General features: G+C 32.9%; 1 long non-coding RNA gene across 3 annotated transcripts; it reads left to right on the top strand.

The window, feature by feature from the left end:
• The first annotated feature begins 21608 nt into the window (after nucleotides 1-21608).
• Nucleotides 21609-24149, top strand: LOC141621599 (uncharacterized). 3 transcript variants are annotated; one of them, XR_012532483.1, is made up of 6 exons: nucleotides 21609-21939; nucleotides 22631-22670; nucleotides 22864-22915; nucleotides 23541-23643; nucleotides 23722-23808; nucleotides 23984-24149. It is a non-coding gene; the product is annotated as an uncharacterized LOC141621599 (long non-coding RNA). The 3 variants fall into 3 exon arrangements; XR_012532484.1 differs by having other exon boundaries at nucleotides 23709-23808; XR_012532485.1 differs by having other exon boundaries at nucleotides 22628-22670.
• The last annotated feature ends 1901 nt before the right edge of the window (nucleotides 24150-26050 follow it).

The raw sequence follows: 26050 nt of genomic DNA, 5'->3' as shown, positions 1-26050 counted from the left end.
AAATGACAAATTATAAAGATAAAATGGAGGTGTATTTTATCTACAAAAACCGGTTGGACTAAGAGTTAGTAGGTGATGTTTTTTGTCATTAGTTTAATGCATGCTTAAGGACATCATGATGACACATAAAACATGCTTAAACCTAGATACCTACCCTAGGATCATGGGTAAGACAAAAAGCATTTGGGTAAGATAAAAAGCATTTTTTATGCTCCCCTTTATGCTATGTAATCCCCCCCCCCCCCCCATAATGAGAGATGAGTTCTCATTTTTCACATAACAAGTTTTATGCTCATCCTTCATCTCTTATCATCATCTCTCACATAAAAATGGTTTTATGAATAATTTGTTCCAAAATCTTTAATATTATTCCACTATTACTAGAGGTAGTAAACAATAATATTAGTTTTTTTTTAAGTGCACATATATTAATTTTTAGTATCTAAATTAGTATATGTATTAAGAGTAATTAATTTGGTACAATTCCTTGAGGAGTAGATCCTACCATTGGATCTAAGGGTTTTCTTGGAGCACTTGAATTTTCTTAAGAAGACTAATTAGGAAGGTGTCCAATTAGTCTATCCATTCGGCATTCATTGTAAGTAGATCCGTTTTTCTTCTTACCTTGTATTTTGTTATGCATGCATAAGATCTAATTAGTTTTATGACTAAACTAAATTTATATAATTATTATAAATATATAATAAGAGGTTAATGAATCTTACAATTGGTATCAGAGCAATGGTTGTTGCATGCATAATCGGTCATTGTTTTTCCGAGTTAATAGTTAACATATAAAACTAGAAATTTGTGATTTATGAGGATAAATACCACGAAATTTTTGCATGAATAACATTCTAGTTCTAAATTGATTTTAGGTCAATTTGATGATTTATGGTAATTTATTGCTCTTTAAAATAATTTTTAGTATTTTTATTACATTTTATTGAATAAAATGACACTTAAAATACTAAAATTAGTTAGACTATGATTCTGACCCTGAAATTTTTACACGACCTCACATGCATATTTTACACATTGTATGTAAAATTTTGTATAAAATGGTTTTATATTGCATGATTTATGATTATTACATGATAAAAATTGATTAAATAGAGGTATTTTGGTTTAAAATGGTTAGACTTCGTTTATGCCCATGAAATTTTAGTATGTTGTCACATGCAATATTTACACACTGCATGTAATTTTGAAATAAGATGGTTTCATTTTGCATGATTTATGATTTTGTAGATGTAAAAATCACATAAATAGTGAGTACTAGTTTTCTTGCCCGTGCGTTGCACGGTTCTAAAATAATGTGATATATTTCACAATAAAATGGAATATAGGCATATAGTACATCGTTCATATCTAAGATTTTATGTATGCCGCATGACCAACAAATAATTCCCTTTAACATAATATTAACATAAGAATAAAAGAGTGTTTGATTAATAAAATACTTTTTTTAGGAAAATAAAACCAATATGAAGATTATATATATGATACTTGGACGGATAGTTTTTAGAATTTGTTCATTAATACCTTATTGTTTTTCAATTGGTCAAGCAAAACAATAATTTTTACTCTGCATAATCAACTCAATGATGCAACAAATCTCCTTCTTTTGAATAACAACCATAATTTAATCACTGCTGGATCAAATTGTAATTATGTAAAAACAATTAGAGGTAGTTAGAATGTTATATCTCTCGGTCAAACTATAGAAGTACGTTTGAATGTGAACCAAATTCCGACGCAATACTACATGGCTAGGGCTGGTTATGACACCCCCCCCCCCTCCCTCTATAGGAATAGTCTTGGCCCTCATCTTCTCATTTGAAACAAAATCTTTCACGCAGAATCCTATTTTTTTCCTTATTCACGCACATGATCTAAAATTATCTCATCCCTTGAAAGATGGATCCTTGTCTCCGAAACTTATCTCAAATTTATCCAACCAAGTGAAAAACTAAACCCCTACTTCTAGAAAAATCCACCATCCAATGGGAACTAACTCTTGCTCTCGACAATGTTGTTTTTTTAGGAAAATAAAACTAATATGAAGTTTATATATATGATACTTGGGACTGAGAGTTTTTAGATTTTGGTCATTAATACCTGTTTGTTTTTCAATTGGTCAAGGAAAACAATAATATCTACTTTGCATAATCAACTCAATGATGCAACAAATCTCCTTCTTTAGAATAACAACCATAATTTAATCATTGTTAGGTCAAATGGTAGTTACGTAAAAACATTTACATGTAGTTAAATGTTATATATCCCGGTCAAACTATAGACGTACCTTTGAATGTGAACCAAATTCCATCGCAATACTACATGGCTGGGGCTGCTTATGATCACCCCCCCCCCCCCATATAATAATAGTCTTGACCCCCATCTTCTCATTTGAAACAAAATCATTCACGCAGACCCCTATTTTTCTTCCCTATTCACACACATGATCTAAAACAATCTCATCCCTTGAAAGATCAATCATTGTCTTCGAAACTTCTCTCAAATTTATCCAACCAAGTAAAAAACTAAACCCCTACTTCTAGAAAAATCTTCAAGCCAATGGAAACTAACCCCTGCTCTCGACAATGTTGTTAGAATTAAGATTTTACTTTAATTTGGATTGATGGGGTCAAGATTAAGTTTATCAGTATGATCTTTTGAGGTTTCTTGTTATTATTCACGTTACCTATATGTTTTAATGCACGCGATATTTTGCTGATAAATAACCTTATTTATTATCACTATCCTCGTTAAATTCATCATCCTTCACAAATGCACCCTCCCTCCACCCCACTAATTTAGCCTCAAAATAAAACATCGGTCACTGTGATTAGTTCTTACTACTTGAAACAACCTCCAATCCACTACCATTATCAGTACCTTTCTGCCACGTTTTACATCTAAGAAGTCATAAATCACATTCACCTCCATGAAACACCAATCTTTACTCCAGATGACATGGATCCTCGTCTCCCTTATCGAAGACAATTTATTTCTCCCTTAACAAAGAAAAGTTTAAGAAGCAATCTTCCCTCTTATCTCTCCCCCCTTCACTTCCTAGTCTATTTCGTCCCATCCCCTACCTCCATTCCAGGTACTCAAACAAAGTGTTTGGGTACTATGTTTGTAAATTGAATAAGTTTGAATATTATATATATACACGAACTTTGCTATTTATTTCATTTTGCATACATAAATCTTATTACCTCCATCTCATTTTTGTTGTCCTTTTTTCTTCAAAATTTATCATCTCATAATTATTATCCTCTTTCTAGATCTAGTAAGGAAAAATTTTAGTCAACCAACTCGACGCAATCAACCGCATTCCCACTCGAAACAACCTTTAGCCCACTACTTGATCCCTTCGGTTCACACATAAATCGGTCTAAAATGCAAAGCTTTCATCTCTCTCTTGAAAAGTCCATCTAACTAACAGAAAACTAACCGCTACTTTCTAAACTTCATCATTTTTACATCCCGTAAAGATTAAGTTGAACATAACAAAAAAAAAATACAAAAACTTAGGTTTTGTTTGATAACGACAGATGGAACAATTTTTTTTAGTATTTTGAGAGTTTTTACACTATTTAAATAACAAATGTGCTATTTTGAGTGTTGATCATCAACATATTGAAATAGTAGATTGTGGTGTAATTTCCTGTTTTACATTATAACCTTTTATTAATACTCCCTCCATTTTTCTATTTTCACCCCATTTGCTTTATTGCGGTCTCCAAGACGCCATTTTGACCGTATTTTTCGATGTCTATATGTTATTTTTTTTCTTGAATTTTTTTTCGTGAAAGATGTCTTAATATTAATTGTAAATGTTTTAGTTTTATAAATTAATTTTTATTCTCCAATTTATTGACGGTCAAAGTTCGGAAACTTTGACCTCCAAAAGGCAAATGGGGTGAAAATAGGAAAATAGAGAGAGTATATTATAAGAAAATAAATATTGAGTTTTTTTATCTCCGAGGAAATTAAAAATCAAACTTTATCTTTATCATATTTATAATTAATATTCTTCACTTAAAGTATATAAATTTAAGCAAGTTCAAATAAGTTAGCCAAAAGTTCTAAATCACAAATTGTACGAAGCAGTATAATAATTTTTTTTATTAATATGAAATAAATGTCATAAACTTCATGAGAATATTAATGCGGTAGAGAACTATAGAAGAGTTGACAAGTACGTGACCCCCCTTTTAGGTTTAAATTTTTTCATTTATTTTTAAATTTTTGCTTAAAGGTGGTTAAAGCATCGTATTATGCATGAAAAATATGTCTCACCCTTCCCCAATTCGTATCTCTCCCTAAGTTATAATGATGATGTGCTGAGTTTACACCAAAAAAATATATAGGATCAACAATAATTAGTTTGCTCCATATAATTGAATAGTAACATTTTTTATGCATGCATGTAAATTTGTCAAAAGAAAAGTTTGAGAGAGACGGTCTTCACTATATTAGAGAAAGACTACTCTTACCCTTTTATGTGTTTTTCATGACGTTTTTTTAATGTTGATCGTTGCTTGAATTGAATCTTAACCTTATACATATTTCTATAATAAGTGTATCTAATTTATCTTCAAGCCTCATTCAAATCTATTTTATTACTCGTGGTACCATTTTTACATTAAATTGTGAAACAATCGCACAATAAAGTTTTTCAAAACATTTACCCATTTTTCATAATATGATACTTCGATTCGCAAATTAGCAGCAACTTTCTTTATCTTTGAACACTCCTTGAAAAATAGATATCAAACTTTGTACTTATCAATAATTTGTGAATATGTTATTTAAATTTTAATTAATATACTTTTATATAATGACAAATGAATGAAAATAATATAGTAATAAATTATCAATAGAAGTTGAAGTGTATTGTGAGGGAAATAACTTTAAAATTAGTAGGAGAAATACATATGACATTTGAAAAATAAACTTCGTAATATGTATAATTAAATATGACATTAGCAATAACAAAAGACGTAGGGGCATATTTCAACGTTCATTTTACTCTTTACATGAGTAAATTCCATGTACTACGTATTATGCATGCACATTTGTCACAACCCAGTTCGGCCTATGGCCTTTTAGCCTCATATTACCTCATTTTTTTTTAATCAGAAGTTGTTATTAAATTTGATATTATAAATATATCAAAGGTTTTTTTTCCTTCTAATTTAATAAAATGTGAACAAATACTAAGAAATAATTTTCTAATATTAATAAATTGTAGATAATTAATTTATTTCCTATTTCTAATAATAAAATTGTAAAATAATTAATTAATTCTCATTTGTAATAGGAAAATCATATTCCTAATTATAATAGAAAATTTTTAAATAATTATTATCTCCTAATTCTAATAGAATAATTAGGAAAAAAAGCCTTAATAAATTGTTAATTATTTCCTATTTCTAATAGGAAAATGGGAAAATAATTAATTAATTATCATTTTAATAGGAAAATTATATAAGTAATTAATTAATTCTCATTTCTAATAGGACAATTATATTCCTAATTATAATAAAAAAATTATAAATAATTAATTATCTCCTAATTCTAATGCTAATAGTATAGTTAGAAAAAAAAGCCTCCTTTAGTTATATATATATTGATTTTAGAAAAAATAGCTAAAATTAATTTTATGGCTTGAAAATTCTTCCCACTGTTATATATATGATATGAACATCAGATCTAAAGTTGCATGTTAAATTTCGTATGATTTAAATTGTTATTAATTTTTATGTGATATAAATTGATAAATAGCAACTTTAATGGTCATTAATATAAAAATTCGATTTTGGGGTTTAAAAATTTTATACATTTCCAGGTTCTAGAAATTTATATAGAATATTCAAAATTTTTATTTTTATTTTTACATAATTTTATGTTTAATTTGGAATTAAGGGATTAAAGTTACGTATCGTGTGATTTATTTGTGAAATAAGTTGAATATTTTCTATGGGCAAATTTTTATCAAAATTTTGGAATCTTAGAATTTTCCAGAATATACAAAATTATGATTTTGGAATTTCGAATTTTTTATGACTTAATTGGGAATTATTTCTTTATTATTATGAATAAAAGATGTTTAATGAGAAATAATAGAATATCAAGTTGAATTATTGTCAAATATTTAGTGAAGACTAAATTTTTAAGTCCTAGGAAGTTTGGGGTAATTAACTTAGATATAGATTTGATTTATGTAATATTGTGTGATTTTAATAAGTTAATAATCACAACTATCTATAAAACCGGACCGAATATACAATATTAGCTTAAATAGGGCGATTTGGCACTTCACATGGCATGTTTCATACATATATTAATGCTGCATTTTTATGATTGTCATATTTTATATTTTATATAATTTTGAATTATGTAATTTGTACTTAGTATGACCTTAGTTTTTAATTGATATTTCCCGAAATGAATGGGGATATCGATTTGGTTGTAATTAATGTGATCTCGTATCACTTTTTTTTTCTTTTTTTTTCTTTTTATAATGTATAAAGTAGAAAAGCTATGTAATTTATGTTGGGAAATGTCTCCTCAACAATAGTGCGATCACATGATTTAAATATCATTATTAAATCTCATTTTGAAGAATACAATTGGGAAGTAATTGTGTTACTGTCAACTGGTCAACATATATCGGTAATGATTGGTGACTAGAGTTTGACATTACTTAGTGTGTGACGGTGGTGATCGATTGACCCCCTAGGTCATACCTATAGGGCGATACTCTTAATTGATCATTTAATTAATCGTATAATGTTACGAGTTAATTAAATTACTTGAAAAATTGACGGACGATTTTGGAAGTAAAATTTACGTATCAAATTGAAATGTGATTAAATGAGATACGGTCTGAGTAATCGAATTGTATCATTACTCGGATGAAATTATTGTTTAAAGAAACGATTGGATTTGAATGAATCATTATAAATGCGATTTATAAGTTGGTAAAATTTTGGTACTAGTAATTATGATATTACTAAGTCGATTTTTGTATGTGACGTATTTTGACAATACGTTGATTTTTAATATGTTAAAAATACATAACAAATTTATGTGACATGTAACATGTGACATATTGACAATTGACAAAATAATATGGAATCCATATTATACAAATGTGCCGAAAATTTGGAGGAGGATTAGGATTAATATTGTGTTTACAATTAGTGGTGAACATAATGATTATATTAGGAGAGTAGGCATGCAACCCTATTTACCTTGTGAAGGCAAACTAATGCATGCATTGGGTCTTTCTCTTCCCCTCTCCTCTCCTCTTACACGGTTGAAAAAGAAAAAGGGCAAAGTGTTTTTGTCTTTTAATTTTTAACATACACTACATGCAAGAGTGCATTATTCATTCATTACATTACACTTCTAAAAGTATTACGTTTTAGAAAGATAAAATCCTCTAAAATCTCTCTCTCTCAACCGGTTTTTGAGAACCCAAAACAAACATTTTGGTTCAATTTTTCTATAAGATTAATATTATACTAGATCAAATAATATTAATTAGATTAAGAGAAAGCCTTGGGTATAAAGCTTAGGGAGAGATCTTATACTTAGATCTTGTTCATCCATAAGGAAAGCTCAAGAACAAAAGAAAAGGAGATTTCTTTTGTGCCCTATTAAACCGAATACCCATTGTAAGAACATGATTTCTTCTCTTTGTTATTTTTGTTTGCATGCATAAAATCCGTAATTAATTTTATGACAAATTATTTAGATATATAAGAGTATGTTAACATGTATATGAATCTACATTTCCTTCAATCGGTATCAAGAGCCACGGTTGTTTGCATGCAAATTGGTTAAAAGTTTTTCCGAGTTATATGAATAACAAAATAAAACTTGTAAAATTTGTGTTATTATGATATATCACGAAATTATTACATGCATGTTAATATTTCTGGTCCTAAAATGTTATAGGATATTTTGGTTAATTTTTCGGATTTTTATTGTTCATGATTTGCAATAATGGCATTTAAATGTGATTTTATGAGTAAAAATGTCATTTTTGGTCTAAAAATAGCTATACTTCGAATTTTCACTTGGTTTTTGGATATGTTGTTACATATATTATTTTGAGATAACCTGTAAATTTTCATAATTTTTGGACTTGTTATGCTCGAAAAATGAATTTTTCATTATTAAATTCGGATTTAAGAGAAAAATAGGTTAATATGAGTTAAATTTCGAATCTGGTCATAGAAAATTAATATGTTGTCACATGCAATTTTACAAGATGTGTGTAAAATAATTGGCTATAAATAAGTCTTTTAGCATGATTTATGAATTTTTGAAGAAAAATGGCATAAATAGTGACATTATTAGTGAAAATTAATAAAAACATAATCTATGACTTAGGAAAAACGTCTAATGTTGCATTTTATTATATTTTTCAGATCTAAAATTGAAAAGTTAATGAAAATAATTTTTCCCTTGTTTTTATGATTATTTTATTAAATATCGATAAACCGCAACATTGTTTTTCCGGAAAAAAATTTCGAAATTTTTAACCTAAGATTTTGAACATTATGAGTGTCATGGAATTTTTTCCAGAATGTTCATGAATTTAAATTTCAAATTTTGAATTTATTTGAAATTTTTTGATTTATTTGAAGTTTAATGGCTTAATTTTGTATTTTTGGTCCATTTATGAACAATTTTATAAATAAGGGTTAATTATGGTCAAATTATTAGTGAAGACTATATTTTGAGTCCTAAGAGGTTAGGGTAATTAACTTATGCATAAATATGAGTTTATGTATTTTTGTGATTATAAAATGTTGAAATCACGCAAATCCGTAGAAACCGAGTAATATACGATATTGGCTAATTAAAAGGCGATTTAGCATAAAATTGAGCATGTTCATACATATTATAATGCTGCATTTTCTTTATGATTGTCATAATTTTAATTTATGTAATTTTGAATTATGTAATTTTACTTAGTATGGCCTTAGATTTTAATTGGTATTTCCCGAAATGTATGGGAATATCGATTCGGTTGTAATTTTTATTGTGATCTCGTATCACCGTTTTGTAATTTAATAGATTTATTTTATTTTAGTTATAAATGTATAATAGGAAATTATGTAATTTATTATGTAATTTTATTCATTCCGGAGTTCCAAAAGACGGATTTCTTCAAGAATGGCGATACATAAAGACGGTGTTACCTCGAGATGCGTACCACAACCGAAGTTCAAGGGACCAATGGAGTTGGTTTCCGAATTTGTATTATTTAAAGAGTTTTTCTATTTTAGGAAAGGCCATACTAGGATTTATTTATTTTATGCTTGCATTTTATTTTATGTCACATGCATCGCTAAATCGCCATAACTAAACATGCATTGTTATTTTATCGAGTTTATCGACCGTGTCAATTCGAATTATCGTAGTTCACCGCTTTAGTTCACTTAAAACGTGATAGATAATAAATTGACATGACCTCTCGCTAAAACAATTAATTGAGACATAGCCTTACCAAAGAGTAGAAACCATGAAAACCTATTTCGTGAGGGAGTGCACTCGGCCACACCGGGGTACAAACCTTGTTACGTAGGGGAAGTGGGTGATAAATGTCTATCCACCGAATTCATGTTGATGAGGGTTTCATCGGCCACACCGTGCCCAAGTTAATGTGGGTTTGGATCATGGACACATTTATTCGAAATTTGGATTGAACTCAACAAAAGTTTTTCGATAAGGGTTTCATCGGCCACACCGTCCCCTTGTTGAATGTGTTTTGGGCTATAGATAAATGTTAATGTAATATTATCGACCAAGAGTTCTAGAAGTAGAATCGATTAAAGCGTTAATCCACCGAGTTATATTGATAAGGGTTTCATCGGCCACACCGTGCCCAAGTTAATATGAATTTGGGTCTTGGAATCATTTATTATAGTTGGGTAGAGGTCACTATATAAATGTTCATATCTTGTTAATTTTGCAAGTATGATTAAAAAGACAAATGTTAATATTTCCTTTCCTCCATATTTGTAGTGCATTACAATGAATCCAACAAATGCTACCGCACCAATTACTATTGAGTCATATCACCATGTTCTTGACGACGTATGCTCCAACAATAATTTCGATACAACTAGAGAACTTCATTTCGGGATAGGTTCGGATGGAAACCTTAATTTCATCACCTCTTCTAAACCACCCACTACTACTAGACCTCGTGTGAGTCCGTCTCAGGAAGACTACCTCATGCAAGCCATAGGGTCTTTGTCTCTGGAAGATAAAGATGCTAAAGCTAGTGGGAGCTCTAGCAATCAAGTTCTTGCTACAAAGTGCAAGAGGTTCAAGAAGAAAGGAAAGAAAATCAAAAACTTCAAGCAAGTTAATGATGAGTGCCATTATTGCTATGGCATGGGACATTGGCTTAGGAATTGCCCTATGTATTTGCGAAATATAAGGGAAGGACTCATTACTCCAAAAGGTACAATTCCTAAAGAAATTTATGTTATTGATATAAATTATACTTCCACTACGACATGGGTACTAGATACCGGTTGTGGTTCTCACCTTTGTAATCATTTACAGGGTTTAAGAGATGTGAAGAGGCTTAGCAAGGGAGATGTGGATCTACGCCTTGGAAATGGAGCTCGGGTAGCGGCCGAATCCAAGGGAACTTATGTTTTAGCTTTGCCAAATGGATTTGAGTTGTATTTGCATAATTGTTTTTATGTACCTACACTCTCTAAAAACATTATTTCAATCGCCATGCTAGACATGGACGGTTTTTGTTTTGCCATTAAGAACAATTGTTGTACTATTTCTAGGAATGATTTGGTTATTGGCCAAGCTACTTCCATCAATGGCATTTACATTTTAGAGACCTCAAATCCGACAAGAGATATTTATAACATACATTCAAAGAAACTCAAAACAAGTGACCCAAGTGAAGCGTTCATTTGGCATTGTCGATTAGGTCACATAAACGAGAATCGCATCAAAAGATTAATTTCAACTAATGTGATTACACCATTTGATTATCAATCATATGGTACATGCGAATATTGCCTACTTGGCAAAATGACTCGTAATCCTTTTAGTGGTAAAGGGACACGAGCTAGTGAGCTATTGGGACTCATACACACCGATGTATGTGGACCAATGACTATCACCGCTCGTGGTAATTATGACTACTTCATAACCTTCACCGATGATTTAAGTAGATATGGGTATATCTATTTGATGAAACATAAGAGTGAAGCGTTTGAGAAATTCAAGGAATTTCAAAATGAAGTAGAGAACCAATTGAACAAAAGGATTAAGGCACTACGATCCGATCGTGGTGGAGAATACCTTAGCCATGAATTTGATTCACACTTGAAAGGTCGTGGTATTATATCACAACTTACTCCACCTGGAACACCACAACTCAATGGTGTTGCCGAAAGGAGGAATCGAACCCTACTAGATATGGTTCGATCCATGATGAGTCAAACCGAGTTACCGAACTCGTTTTGGGGATTTGCGATACAAACCGCAATTCGATCTTTGAACAATAGTCCCACAAAGTCCACTGAAAAGACTCCATGTGAGATGTGGACGGGTAAGATCCCAAATATATCCTATATGAAGATTTGGGGATGTGATGCTTACGTCAAGACTAAACCCGACAATAAGCTTGCCCCAAGATCCGAAAAATGCATCTTTGTAGGTTATCCTTTGACCTCTCGAGGTTACTACTTCTACAAACCTCAAGAAAACAAGGTGTTTGTGTCTTGTGAGGCTGTCTTCTTAGAAAGTCAATTTATTTCTAAGAGACAGAGTGGGAGAAATTTTGAACTTGACGAAGTTCAAGAACCACAAACCGAGGTAGAGACGCAAGAAGATGTTCCTTCGTCGTCTAACGCGGTTGTACCTCCTCCACTAAGAAGGACGGGCCGAGTTATTCGCCATCCCGATCGATATGTGGGACTTATCGAAGAAGATGGAACGCTCGATGTGTTGCTTATGGAAAGTGACGAGCCCGCCACCTACAAGGCCGCAATCTCTAGTCCAAATTCCACCTTATGGCTTGAAGCCATGAAGTCCGAAATGGATTCTATGCTTGAAAACCAAGTTTGGGACTTGGTAGATTTGCCTAAAGGGGCAAGACCCCTCCAATGCAAATGGATATTCAAGGTCAAAAATGGCATAGAAGGACATGACGATGTCTACAAAGCTAGGCTAGTGGCAAAAGGATTTACCCAAGTCCAAGGTCTCCATTATGATGAGACCTTCGCCCCCGTAGCCATGCTAAGATCCATACGGATTTTGTTAGCGATCGCCGCATTTCATGATTATGAAATTTGGCAAATGGATGTCAAAACCACTTTTCTAAATGGGCATTTAGAAGAGGAGGTGTACATGATACAACCCGAAGGTTTTGTTGATTCTAAAAATCCTAACAAAGTGTGCAAGCTTAAGAGATCCATTTATGGTCTTAAGCAAGCATCTAGAAGTTGTAATCATCGATTCAATCATGTTATAAAAGAAAATGGTTTCACTCGAAATGTTGAGGAACCATGTTTATACATGAAATTCAGTGGGAGCAATGTTGTGTTCCTAATCTTGTATGTCGATGACATACTACTCATTGGAAATGATATTCCAATGTTGTCTTCCGTTAAGAAGTGGTTAGGTAACCACTTCCAAATGAAGGATTTAGGAGAGGCACAACGCATATTAGGTATCCGGATCTATAGAGATAGACCCAAGAGGATATTGGCACTAAGTCAAGAGTCTTATGTTGATAAGATTCTTCGACGATTCAAATGATGGACAAATCCAAAAGGGGTTTGGTACCTATGGTAACCGGAACGATATTGAGCCAGACTCAATGTCCCTCCAAACCCCATGATGTTGAACGCATGAAGTTGATCCCTTACGCTTCCGCCGTTGGATCAATCATGTATGCCATGATATGCACACGTCTCGATGTCTCGTATGCCTTGAGCATGACGAGTAGATATCAAGGAAATCCAGGTGAGAGTCACTGGATTGCTGTCAAGAACATCCTTAAGTACTTGAGAAGAACTAAGGACTCTATCCTTGTGTTTGGAGGAGACACCGAGTTGCGTGTTACAGGATACACGGACTCAAGTTTTCAAACAGATAGAGATGACATGAAATCACAAGTCGGTTTTGTTTTCATGCTCAATGGTGGTGCCGTAAGGGAGAAGCTTCAAGGAAGCGAGAATCCGTGGATTCAACAACGGAGGCTGAGTACATAGCAAAGATCGAGGCTGCCAAGGAAGCTATGTGGATCAAGCAATTCACGGAAGGTCTAAAAGTAGTACCTACCGCCGATGATCCCATCACTCTCTATTGTGATAATAGTGGGACGATCTTCCAAGCTAAGGAGCCCAAGTCTAGTAATAGATCTAGACATGTACTTAGAAAATATCATGTAATAAGAGATTTCATTGAAAGAAAGGAAATTGCGATTTGTAAGGTTGGGACGGATGACAACATAGCCGATCCGCTCACCAAGCCTTTATCGCAGGCTAAGCATGATGGGCATGTTACGTCCATGGGACTTAAACGTGTACCAAATTTCTGTAGATTTTGAAATGAAATAAAAGTGTTGTTTTTGTTCATGTTCATAATCACATTTGTCTTTTATCTTTAATTTATACTTTGTTACATCCATACGGGTTGTAGAGACAATTGAACCCCGTTAAAGTGAACACGGATTAACATAGTATTTGCCCATAGTCACTTGTATGGGGTGACGTCTCGAAGTGACTAGAGTGTGAGGCGATTGATGGCAAGTTCAAGTGCCATAGAGTCATGTGAGATGACTAGTCGATCACATAGGCAGATTGTTAAGAACATTTTGTCGGGCCTAATGACCGCTTATAGAGTTCTCGCAAATTTATATAGCCTGGTCGTGGCGAGAGCTACTATAGTATTCAAATGAGTCGATTCTTTTGACTAAAGACTATTCGCCTAAGATGGCACGTTTCGATTAACTTTGATTCGTGTTACTACGACCTTCGTAAATGGGGTCAAATGGGCATATTTTGGGTTATGATGGTGTGGCTAGTCGAAGGGAATGAGTGCGATAGGAATTGTCCACCCCTAGTCAGGGTTATAACAATATCTCGGGGCCACTCGAGGAGTAATGAATCGAAATGCGTGGCACGCTCGGAAGGTATCCAGAGTGGATAAATCCGGTCAATCAGTTATTCTCCAGATCGAGGAAACCACTCTCGATATGATCACTTGCAAGTACGACCTGAAAGACACCTTGCATTGAGTGGGAGATAGTAATAGGACAAGAGAATTGGTGACGCACACTTGTCGAGGACAAGTGGGAGATTGTTGGGAAATGTGTCCTCAACAATAGTGCGATCACATGATTTAAATATCATTATTAAATCTCATTTTGAAGAATACAATTGGGAAGTAATTGTGTTATCACAACTCGGTCAACATATATCGGTAATGATTGGGCGACTAGAGTTTGACATTACTTGTCGTGTGTGACGGTGGTGATCAGTTGACCCCTAGGTCATACCTATAGGGCGATACTCTTAATTGATCATTTAATTAATCGTATAATGTTACGAGTTAATTAAATTACTTGAAAAAATTGACGGACGATTTTGGAAGTAAAATTTACGTATCAAATTGAAATGTGATTAAATGAGATACGGTCTGAGTAATCGAATTGTATCATTACTCGGATGAAATTATTGTTTAAAGAAACGATTGGATTTGAATGAATCATTATAAATGCGATTTATAAGTTGGTAAAATTTTGGTACTAGTAATTATGATATTACTAAGTCGATTTTTGTATGTGACGTATTTTGACAATACGTTGATTTTTAATATGTTAAAAATACATAACAAATTTATGTGACATGTAACATGTGACATATTGACAATTGACAAAATAATATGGAATCCATATTATACAAATGTGCCGAAAATTTGGAGGAGGATTAGGATTAATATTGTGTTTACAATTAGTGGTGAACATAATGATTATATTAGGAGAGTAGGCATGCAACCCTATTTACCTTGTGAAGGCAAACTAATGCATGCATTGGGTCTTTCTCTTCCCCTCTCCTCTCCTCTTACACGGTTGAAAAAGAAAAAGGGCAAAGTGTTTTTGTCTTTTAATTTTTAACATACACTACATGCAAGAGTGCATTATTCATTCATTACATTACACTTCTAAAAGTATTAAGTTTTAGAAAGATAAAATCCTCTAAAATCTCTCTCTCTCAACCGGTTTTTGAGAACCCAAAACAAACATTTTGGTTCAATTTTTCTATAAGATTAATATTATACTAGATCAAATAATATTAATTAGATTAAGAGAAAGCCTTGGGTATAAAGCTTAGGGAGAGATCTTATACTTAGATCTTGTTCATCCATAAGGAAAGCTCAAGAACAAAAGAAAAGGAGATTTCTTTTGTGCCCTATTAAACCGAATACCCATTGTAAGAACATGATTTCTTCTCTTTGTTATTTTTGTTTGCATGCATAAAATCCGTAATTAATTTTATGACAAATTATTTAGACATATAAGAGTATGTTAACATGTATATGAATCTACATTTCCTTCAATTTATTTATCCCGGAGTTCCTTAAAGACGGTGCCATTCGGAAAGGCGTTCCGACAAAGACGGTGTTGCCTCGGAGTGCGTGCCAAATGAAGTTCAAGGGACCAAGGAGTTGGTTTCCGAATTTGTAAATAGTTTATTAGATTTACTATTTTAGGAAGGCCATACTAGGATTGTATTGCTTTACTTTGCATTTGTTTTATATGTTTGCATGCATAGCCAAATCGCCATAACTACACATGCATATCATATTTTATCGAATCATTGACCGTGTCAATTATAATTATCGTTAGTTCACCGCTTTAGTTCACTTAAAACGAGATAGATAATAAATTGACAAGACCTCTCGCTAAATAATAATTGAGAATTAGCCTTACCAAATAGTAGAACCATGAATCCCAATTTCATAAGGAAGTAGGCTCGACTCACCGGGGATCTAAACTTGTCATGTTGGGTAAGTGGGTGGTAAATTGTTACTACATCGAAATTTGGATTGAGCTCAGCGAAAGTATTCGCGACCGTAGCCGCATGTGTTCCGGGCTTAAGATAAATATTAAAGTAATTTTATCGACCGAGAGTTCTAGAAGTAGAATCGATTAAAGAGTTAATTCACCGAGTTATATTGATTAGGAATGAATCGGCTCACCGTGCCCGAATTGATATGAATTTGGATCTCGGGATCATTTATAATAGCTGGGAAGAGGTCACTATATAAATGCTAAAACATTCTTAAATGTTTTAAATATAACGATGAATGTTTTATTTTCCCACTATTTCGTTGTTTTATGTTGTTCTTTATTATCGCTCCTACTCATATATGATATCAATTCGATTGTAACACGAGTCTCCGCTAAACCACTATTACTTACGACAAATAGAATTTCTTTCTAAAATGAACCGTGTCATAGGTTGTGGACTAGATCCATAGGAATCGTTCTATTCCATAGAACTCGATAGGAATCGTCCTATGCAAATATAAGATTAACATTTAAATTCCTTACATACCTATGATTTCTTATGAAGAAATGTGAATAGAAGTAATGATTAGTCAAAATATGTTTTGATAATGTCTTCTATGCATCCATGGTTCAAAAGTCTTATTGCTCAAACCAATCACTTGTCACCAAACACTTAAGTTGTTAAGCACATGACGATATAAAATTGGTAAATTAATTTGTTAGAAATTTTGATTAACTAAATACCACAATAGAGTTCATCCTTGTGAAGGATTAACTAGGAATTTATATGAAGATAAGTCTTAATCGAGTATAAATTCTTGAAATAAGTGGGAGCAATAAGAAGTAAAGTATCTATCTTAATTGTTAAGGATAGAACTAGGCTCGAAAGAGAAAGTGTTAGACACTAAAATAGAGACAAATTCCTAAATAAGTAAAGATCAAGGAAGTTGGTCGTGTGACACCAACATATTCCTTCTTAAATATGTATGACATTGACATAGCCTTCTTGCGAATTATCACGTCATGAGTATTTGATACAAATTTGTGAACAATGTTAGAAAATCCCACATTTCATGATTATGAAATATGGCAAAAGGTTGTCAAAACCACCTTTCTAAATGGGTATTTAGAGGAGGATGTGTTCATTGTTGGAATATGTGTCCTCCGACAATAATGCGATCACAACTGTCGATCATGATGATCACATGTTTAAAGTCTCATTTTAAGAATACATGTGGGAAGTAATATTTTACTATCAACTGGTCCACACATATCGGTAATGATTGGATGACTAGAGTTTGACATTACTGTCGTGCGACGGTGGTGATCAGTTGATCCCCTTAGGTCATACCTAAAGGGTAACACTCTTAATTGATTATTTAATTGATCGTATGACGATACGGGTTAATTAAATTACTTAAAATTGACGGACGATTTTGGAAATAATATTTACGTATCTCATTGTAATTTGATTAAATAAGATACAGTCTAAGTAATCGAATTGTTTTATTACTTAGATGAAATTATTGTTTACGGAAACACTTGAAACGGAATGAATTGATTATTATAAATACAGAATGTTGTAATTTATAACTCGGGAACCCATTACGGTACAAGTAATTATGAATTATTAGGTTAACTTTATAAGTTACATATTTTATTAATATGTTGATTTTTAATTGTTAAAAATACATTTTATATACATAATGTCATGGAACATGTTACATGTGACAAATTGACAAGATAATGTGTAAAATGGATTTTCCATTTTACACAATTTGTACCGAAATTATGGGTGGGTTGGGGTTTATATTATGTTTTATTATTCATAAAAGAAGCATAATGATTAACCTAAACACATAGCCTTGCATGCCTAATTTCATGGGAAGAATTGAAGCTCATGCATTGGCCCCTTTAACCCACCCCACCCGGTTTTGTCATAGAGAAAGGCCAAGGGTTTTTCTCTATAATTTCCCTAATATACACTACATGCATATTAGTGTATCATTCATTCTTGCACATCTAAAAACAAAAGAATTTTATAGAGAAAAATCACTCCAATATTTCTCCCCTCTTGACCGAAATTTCAAGAGGACAAAACAATAGTTTTGGGTCAATTTTTAGTTAGATTAATATTGTTCTAATATTAATAATATTAATTTTTAAGAGGTTATCTTGGGTATAATTCCTTGGGAGGGATTCTAAGCTTGAATCCTTGTTCATCCAATATTAGGAAGCTCAAGAACAAGTAAATAGGAGAACTCATTTGTGCCCATATATCCGAAATCTCAATGTAAGGAAAACGATTTCTTCTTTATCCTTATTCATGTTTGCATGCATAAGATCTAAATTAATTTTATGACTAAATTAATTATAACATATATGAATACGGTGAGTATAATGAGATTATAATTTCTAACAAGCGGTATCAAGAGCCTTAGGTTGTTTCCATGCAAATCGGTTATTGTTTTTCCGAGTTATACGATTAACAAACAAAACTTATAAATTTGTGTTTATTACGATATATCATGAAATTTATTATGCATGTTAAAGTTTCTGGTCCTAAAATGTATTTAGGATATTTCGGTTAATTTATGGATTTTTATTGTTCATTTTGTATAATAATGGCATTAAAATGTGATTTTATGATAAAAATGTCATTTTTGGACTAAAATTAGCTAAACTTCGATTTTTTCAGTGGTTTTTGGATATGTTTTCCCATATATTATCTTTTGATGACCTGTAATTGTTCATAATTTTATGATTTATTATGCTCGAAATATGGATTTTTCAAGATAAAATCGAATTTAAATGAAAAATACGTTAATATGAGTTATATTTCGAATATGGTTATATAAATTTAGTATGCTATCACATGAAATGTTACAAGATATGTGTAAAATAATTGGCTATAATGAAGTCTTTATGCATGATTTATGATTTTTTGATGAAAAATCACATAAATAGTGACTTTAATTAGTAAAAACTGCTAAAACATACTTCATGACTAAGGAAAAATGTCACATGTTGCATTTTATCACATATTTCAGATCTAAAATTGAAAAGTTGATAAAAATAATTTTTCTCACAATTTTATGGTTATAATTGATAAATCCGATAAACCGCAACATTGTTTTTCTCGATAAATTTCGAAATTTTAACCTAAGTTTTTGAACATTATGAGTGTCATGGAATTTTTCCAGAATGTTCATGAGTTTAAAATTTCAAATTTCAAATTTATTTTAAATTTTTATGATTTATTTGAAGTTTATGGCATTATATTGTAATTTTAAGTCCTTTTATGAATAATATTAAGAAATATAAGTTAATTATTGTCAATATGTTAGTGGAGACTAATTTTGAGTCCTAAGATAGTTAGGGTAATTAACTAGTACATAAATATGATTTTATGTAATTATTGTGATTTTTAAAAGGTTAAATCACGCAAATCCGTAAAAACCGATTAATATACGATATTGGCTCCTTAAAGGCGATTTAGCATAAAATTGGGCATGTTCATACATATTATAATGCTGAATTTTATTTATGATTGTCATAATTTTATTTTATGTAATTTTTGAATTATGTAATTTTACTTAGTATCGCCTTAGTTTTAATTGATATTACCCGAAATGTATGGGAATATCGATTCGGCTGTAATTTATTGTGATCTCGTATCACCATTTTGTAATTTAATAGATTTATTTTTATTTTTATTACAAATGTATAATAGGAAATTATGTAATTTGTTATGTAATTTATTTATTCCGGAGATCCTTGAAGACGGTGCCACTCGAGAAGGCGATCCATTAAAGACGGTGTTACCTCAAAATGCGTGCCAAGACCGAAGTTCAAGGGACCAAAGGAGTTGGTTTCCGAATTTGTAATAGTTAAATTAGATTTACTAATTTAGGAAGGCCATACTAGGATTTTTTTTATTATGCTTTGCATTTTATTTATATGTTGCATGCATCGCTAAATCGCCATAACTAAAACATGCATTATCATTTTATCGAGTTTATCGACCGTGTCAATTACAATTATCGTAGTTCACCGCTTTAGTTCACTTAAAACGTGATAGATAATAAATTGACATGACCTCTCGCTAAAAATAAACAATTGAGACATAGCCTTACCAAAAAGTAGAAACCATGAAAACCTATTTCGCGAGGGAGTGCACTCGGCCACCCCGGGGTACAAACCTTTTTACGTAGGGGAAGTGGGTGATAAATGTCTATCCACCGAATTCATGTTGATGAGGGATGAATCGGCTACCCCGTGCCCAAGTTAATGTGAATTTGGATCATGGACACATTTATTTGAAATTTGGATTGACCTCAACGGAAGTATTCGTGACCGTAGTCGCATGTGTTCCGGGCTATAGATAAATATTAGTGTACTTTATCGACCAAGAGTTCTAAAAGTAGAATCAATTAAAGAGTTAATCCACCGAGTTATATTAATAAGGGATGAATCGGCTACCCCGTGCCCAAGTTAATATGAATTTGGATCTTGGAATCATTTATCAAGTTGGGTAGAGGTCACTAGCTAAATGCAATAAAACTTGTTTAAAATTAATTTTTTTTACGACTGTTATTATTTTGAAAACGACATATGTTTTATTCCTTCTATTTTTCGTTTTGTAGACCGCTTTTATTTCTCATAACAAATGGCCGCTCCAAACACCAACGCCACACCTCTCACTAATGCTTCATGGCTCCGATACTTCATGGATCGTTGTAAACTTGAAAAGAATGGGTCAAATTTCTCCGATTGGGATGCCCTACTCAAATTAGCCGCCCAAGGTGACGATAAGCTTCGTTTCCTCACCGAGGCCTCTCCACCCGAACCTAATGCTAGGTCGAGTGCCGCCACTAGGGAAGCATATGAGGCTTACCACAAGGAGTCCGCCGCAATGAAAAATGTGTTGATTTTTGCGATGGAGGCGGATCTCCAAAGGAGAGCCTTTAAAATGGGCACCGCTAATGAAATCTATTCCAAGCTTGTGGCAATGTTTTCACAAACTCTGAGGATCGTCCAATATGAGGCGGCCTCGGCATTCTTTGATCTCGATTTCAAGGAGGGCCAAACGGTTAGCCCTCACGTGCTCAAATTGTTGGAGCTAGTCGAGACATTGAAGATTCAAAAAGTTAAAATCCCCAAAGAACTCATTGTAGATAGGATTCTACACTCCTTATCCAAAGTCAAGGCATATGTTCAATTCCGGGTGAATTTTAATATGCAAGACAAGGACGTGTCTCTTGAAGAGTTGCACAAGTTACTTGTTCAAGCCGAAAGAGACATGGGGTTAAATGTCACTACTACAAAAAACCTCAAAGGAACCATTAATAAAAGACCTGTTAAATTTCCGAACTGGTTTCTTAACATACGAAACCATTGATTTGTAAGAACCGGTTTCTTAAAATAGATAAGGAACCGGGTGGAGTGTAAACCGATTTCTTAACTTTGTAAGGCAGTATTATTTTCTTTTTATTTCTTTCTTAAAATTTGATATCCACCACTCTAGACACCAGTTACACAAATCAAACCTACTCCAAAAGTGCAAATCATCTTCTCCCTGCCAAGTGCCAACCGTCCTCATTGGCTACCGATCGGCTTAATTACCGGCATCCATCACTACCGCTCGCCGTCGCTAACCCCACACCATTGCCTTACCAGGCCCTATCACTACACGGCCACGAACCCATTCTTTATTCAGACTACGCACCCTTCTTCAATTGGACCACTACCAGTCTCGGTCCTTCGCCGGTTTCGCGTTCGTCAGAAAATTGATGATAACATGCCTTCCCCACCCATTGTGACCCCTCCTTAAATATCATCAGGTACTTTTTGAAATTTCATTTATTTCAATTAATTTTCAGTTTCGCAGGAACTGAGAGACTCAGACTCTAGGGTTTGACAATACGCACAAATTCGTCAAGCTCTCCGGCCCTGACTCGTCATGGATGTCATGCTAGTATGAAATAAGTGGAATCAACACAAGTAACGTCATCAACGGTGCGTCTTTTAAATACTTCTTATTGATTCTGCTCTAAATCATTTGTGGTTATGTTTTGAAAATTCCCCTAAAATTGGTCTGGTTTAATCGGGTAAATCCTTTCATTATGATAATCTGGATGAATTAGGAAGTCATACTATTGATGAGGCTTTTGGTAATTTGGGTTTGGTCCATTCAATTCACCTAACAATGATACAATCAATAAGGTAATCAAGTGATACTACTGATATACAGAATACTACTAGTAAGTGTCATGATAACTAACAAGTCTCCTCCTAATCATACTGTAACCATAATTTGGAAGGAGCTCATTGTGTCCTGATGACCATGGTTTATGTTTATTTACAATTCAACTTAAATTTAGTTATAAAGCTAGTTGCTTATATTGCTTTGCTTGTGATTATTGAGGCTGAGACGGTAACTGAGTTACACTGCACGTACTATTCCTGTCATTTTTATATACCTGGTCATTGTTATAGCATCTTTTTATTACAGTTCAATTTTTCTGATAGCAGGCCTTCATTCTTTCATCACTGCACACTTGTTGTTTCCGAGGTGAGTTTCTCTCGCAAACTTGTATTTTTCTCTCCATACTTCACTTCATTTTACATATACTGGTAATAAGGAAGAGTTTAATGATGAATTTACATTAGTCTTCTTTATTTGCTTTCATGTGATTGTGATTAAATATTGAATTCTTGTCCAGAAATAGCATTCATTTCACACTTTAAAAGGATTCATTTTGCAGAAAGCGAGGATTCAAAGAACTTAAAGAATACGGAGTAATAGTAAAGCTGAAGGTTTGTCATTCTATACTCTTGTGCACCAATAATGCAGTATAAATCTAGTACTTGGTGTTTGATTTAGCTGCTCTCATCATTTATACATTGTCCTCTTTGGGAAATTCATATAGAATAGTTGGAAAGTGCTGTGAAACTTATGAAATTACTATAGAGCAAGCGACCTATAACTACAATAACTAGTATGTTGTGTCAGGTCTAGTTAATTTTAGTTGCTTGATGGCCTCAAAGCTATAAACAATTTGAGATAAACATGCGATCAGTGTAGTCTTACTTAGATAACTATTAGATTGGTTAGGTGATATCCTCTTTTTAGTTGCTTAGTCAAGGTAGAATCCTATTACTTGTGAGGTTGACGCTGCAACCATGACTGAGAGCATGAAATATTTGGCTAATTCGAATTCTACTGTTAATAACCTCGCGGACGATTGTCACCGGAATATGATATTCAGTTTAGAAATGGGCAGATAGATTGTGATGATAATGAAGCTGAATTGAAGCATTAAGAAAACGAAATAAAATTGCCTTACTCTTGAGTATTTATGTATCGAATGACGATATTCCTTCTACTAATTGTGTTACGTCGACAACAATTTCTGACATTGAAGTTATAAATGGCATTCAGGACTCCGGAACACCAGTGCACAGGTGCAGGGACCATCTAAGTCAATGTTGAAGCCAAAAAAAAATAAGAAAGCTATTTTCGAAGGCTTTTGTGTCCATGGGAGGTAACTTAGGTCATCTAGCTTTGCCTTTCGTCAAAGAAGACATATTTTCACTTAATAGAATCCAGGTTTCTGCTGTAGATTCAGAAGATGTGAATACAACTGTTGTTTGTTTCACCATGGTAATTTCTAAGGCTGAAGACGTGGGTGAGGCCAGCAATGTAGCAGGTATACTGTGGTTTTAATTTTGCTTTATTCATATTTTTCTTGCTTTTGTACCATATAATACTAATCCCTTGTGTCTGACTTGGTGTTGAAAATTAGCTCTACATGTTGAATATCATGTTGCAATAGGTATCTACAAGAATTCAGTTTTTACTGCTTGTTTTTTCCCCTCGTGCAGGAGCGAGGCTAGTGTGATGATTTCAAGTTTGGATACACTTTAGCTGATATCAACGACAAAGTTAACTTGAAGAGTTATTATTTTGATAGATTTATTCCTTTTATAATTAGAGACTAGTTTATACGAATCAAAGTTTAATTGTAAGATTGGTTGCTTTTGAAAGTTGCTGGTGATTATGTAATTTAATAATTGTAATATTTTAATTTTTAATGATTATAATTTTTTTTATTAATATAATTTAGGTCTAGACTTTTTTGAATTCTATTTTTTTTTGTTTTTAAATAAAATATAAGAGACCGGTTTGAGTGCAAAACTGGCTTCAAAGATAATATCAAAGAGACCGGTTTTAGTCCAAAACTGGTTTCAAAGATAATATCAAAGAAACCGGTTTTGACCAATAACTGGTGTCCCACCCACTAATCAAGGAAACCAGTTTTTAGTGATAACAGGTTTCTTTGATATAACCAAAGAAACCAGTTTAAATAACCGGTCTCTTAGGCTAAGACACCTATGAGCTAGAGACCGGTTATAAACCGGTTTCTTATAGCTTTTTTAACCGGTTTCTTTTACATTTTTTGTAGTAGTGTGTTAACCCACCTAAGGATGTGTTTAACATAAGCACCAGGAGCAAGGGGACATTCAAAAATAATGGGAAGAAGGGTAAGAAGCAAGCTCCCACTTTCACCAAGGCTAAGACTTTTGAAGCTAGCACTTCCAAGACCAAGAAGGGTCCTCTTGATAAATGCCATTATTGTAATGGTGTTGGACATTGGAAAAGGAATTGTTCCAAGTATCTTGGTGACATCAAAGCTGGAAAGATTACTCCAGTAGGTAAATGAATATCCTTTCTTTTATGTTTCTAATTCAACTATGGTATTTTGATACAAAGTTGTGATAATGTATCCCCTTTTTATTGTAAATAGGGCCTCCACCAAGCAAGTAATGTCATATTTAATGTAACATGTAAACAACATCATAAATAATTTAATTTAACATGTAACATGTAAACAACATCATAAATAATGTATCCCCTTTTTATTGTAAATAGGGCCTCCACCAAGCAAGAAATGTCATATTTAATGTAACATGTAAACAACATCATAAATAATTTAATTTTCGAGTATTCTAACATATGAACACTAAACTGACCTATTTAAGCTATCATGTGAAATATATAACAAACGGTAATCCAAACTTTATCAATTGTAACCGGCTTGCATCTCACCAATTACAATTCATAAAATCACCATACAAGAAAGGACAATATATCAAAGACAGACATAAGTTCTTAGCACGGTCAATAGTCACTTTGTAACTCGAGTCTATACCACGAGGTAGGGAAGGTAATCAAACCGGTATCCTGGCTCAGAGGTTCTATAAAAACATGGCCAAGACACAACACAACCCTAGTCCTAAATCTGCGCAGACCTAGACATGCGGATACACACCACCGCACCCAAGACCCACAATTTTATAAAACCGTGTGAGTACCCTAAGGAGTCCACCAAAGGGTTGGCTAGTACTTAAGTTGACAACTTACTCTCAAAATAAGTAACAAGGTCATGCCCCAACTTGGATATAAACCCACCAAGTCAGGAACACAAAGGCTATTAAGCAGTGAACATACACTCGTCAAAGACTATAAAGACCTATCTAGGACAACCACAACAACCTGCAAGAAGTATTCAATACCAATTCCATTTCAAGCAATATTAACAATATTAAAAGTTTCAGGGAATCTAAGGCCATTTCTACAATATAGGAAACCATTCAAACCAACCAACAACACATGTGAAATAAAAACATAATAAATGGCCTAAAACAAGAATAAGGCCAATTATCCAATTCACATAATAATTCATCCAACCGAATTTTTACCGCAACCCTGACCTGCGGCAGTGCGGGTTCAATCGCTGGTGACCAATCACATAATTGATCGACATCGATTCATCAAAGGGACTAAGGGCTCAGTTTTCGGCAAAATCATCCAAACATTGCAATTATCGCTATAAAATTCATTTCAAGCATATTCATTACAATTTCATATCATAACCTATCCTAACATGT

This window comes from Silene latifolia, chromosome X, assembly GCF_048544455.1.
Source record: "Silene latifolia isolate original U9 population chromosome X, ASM4854445v1, whole genome shotgun sequence".
NCBI classification, from domain to species: Eukaryota; Viridiplantae; Streptophyta; class Magnoliopsida; order Caryophyllales; family Caryophyllaceae; genus Silene; species Silene latifolia.
This window is presented reverse-complemented; position numbering and strand designations above follow the sequence as displayed.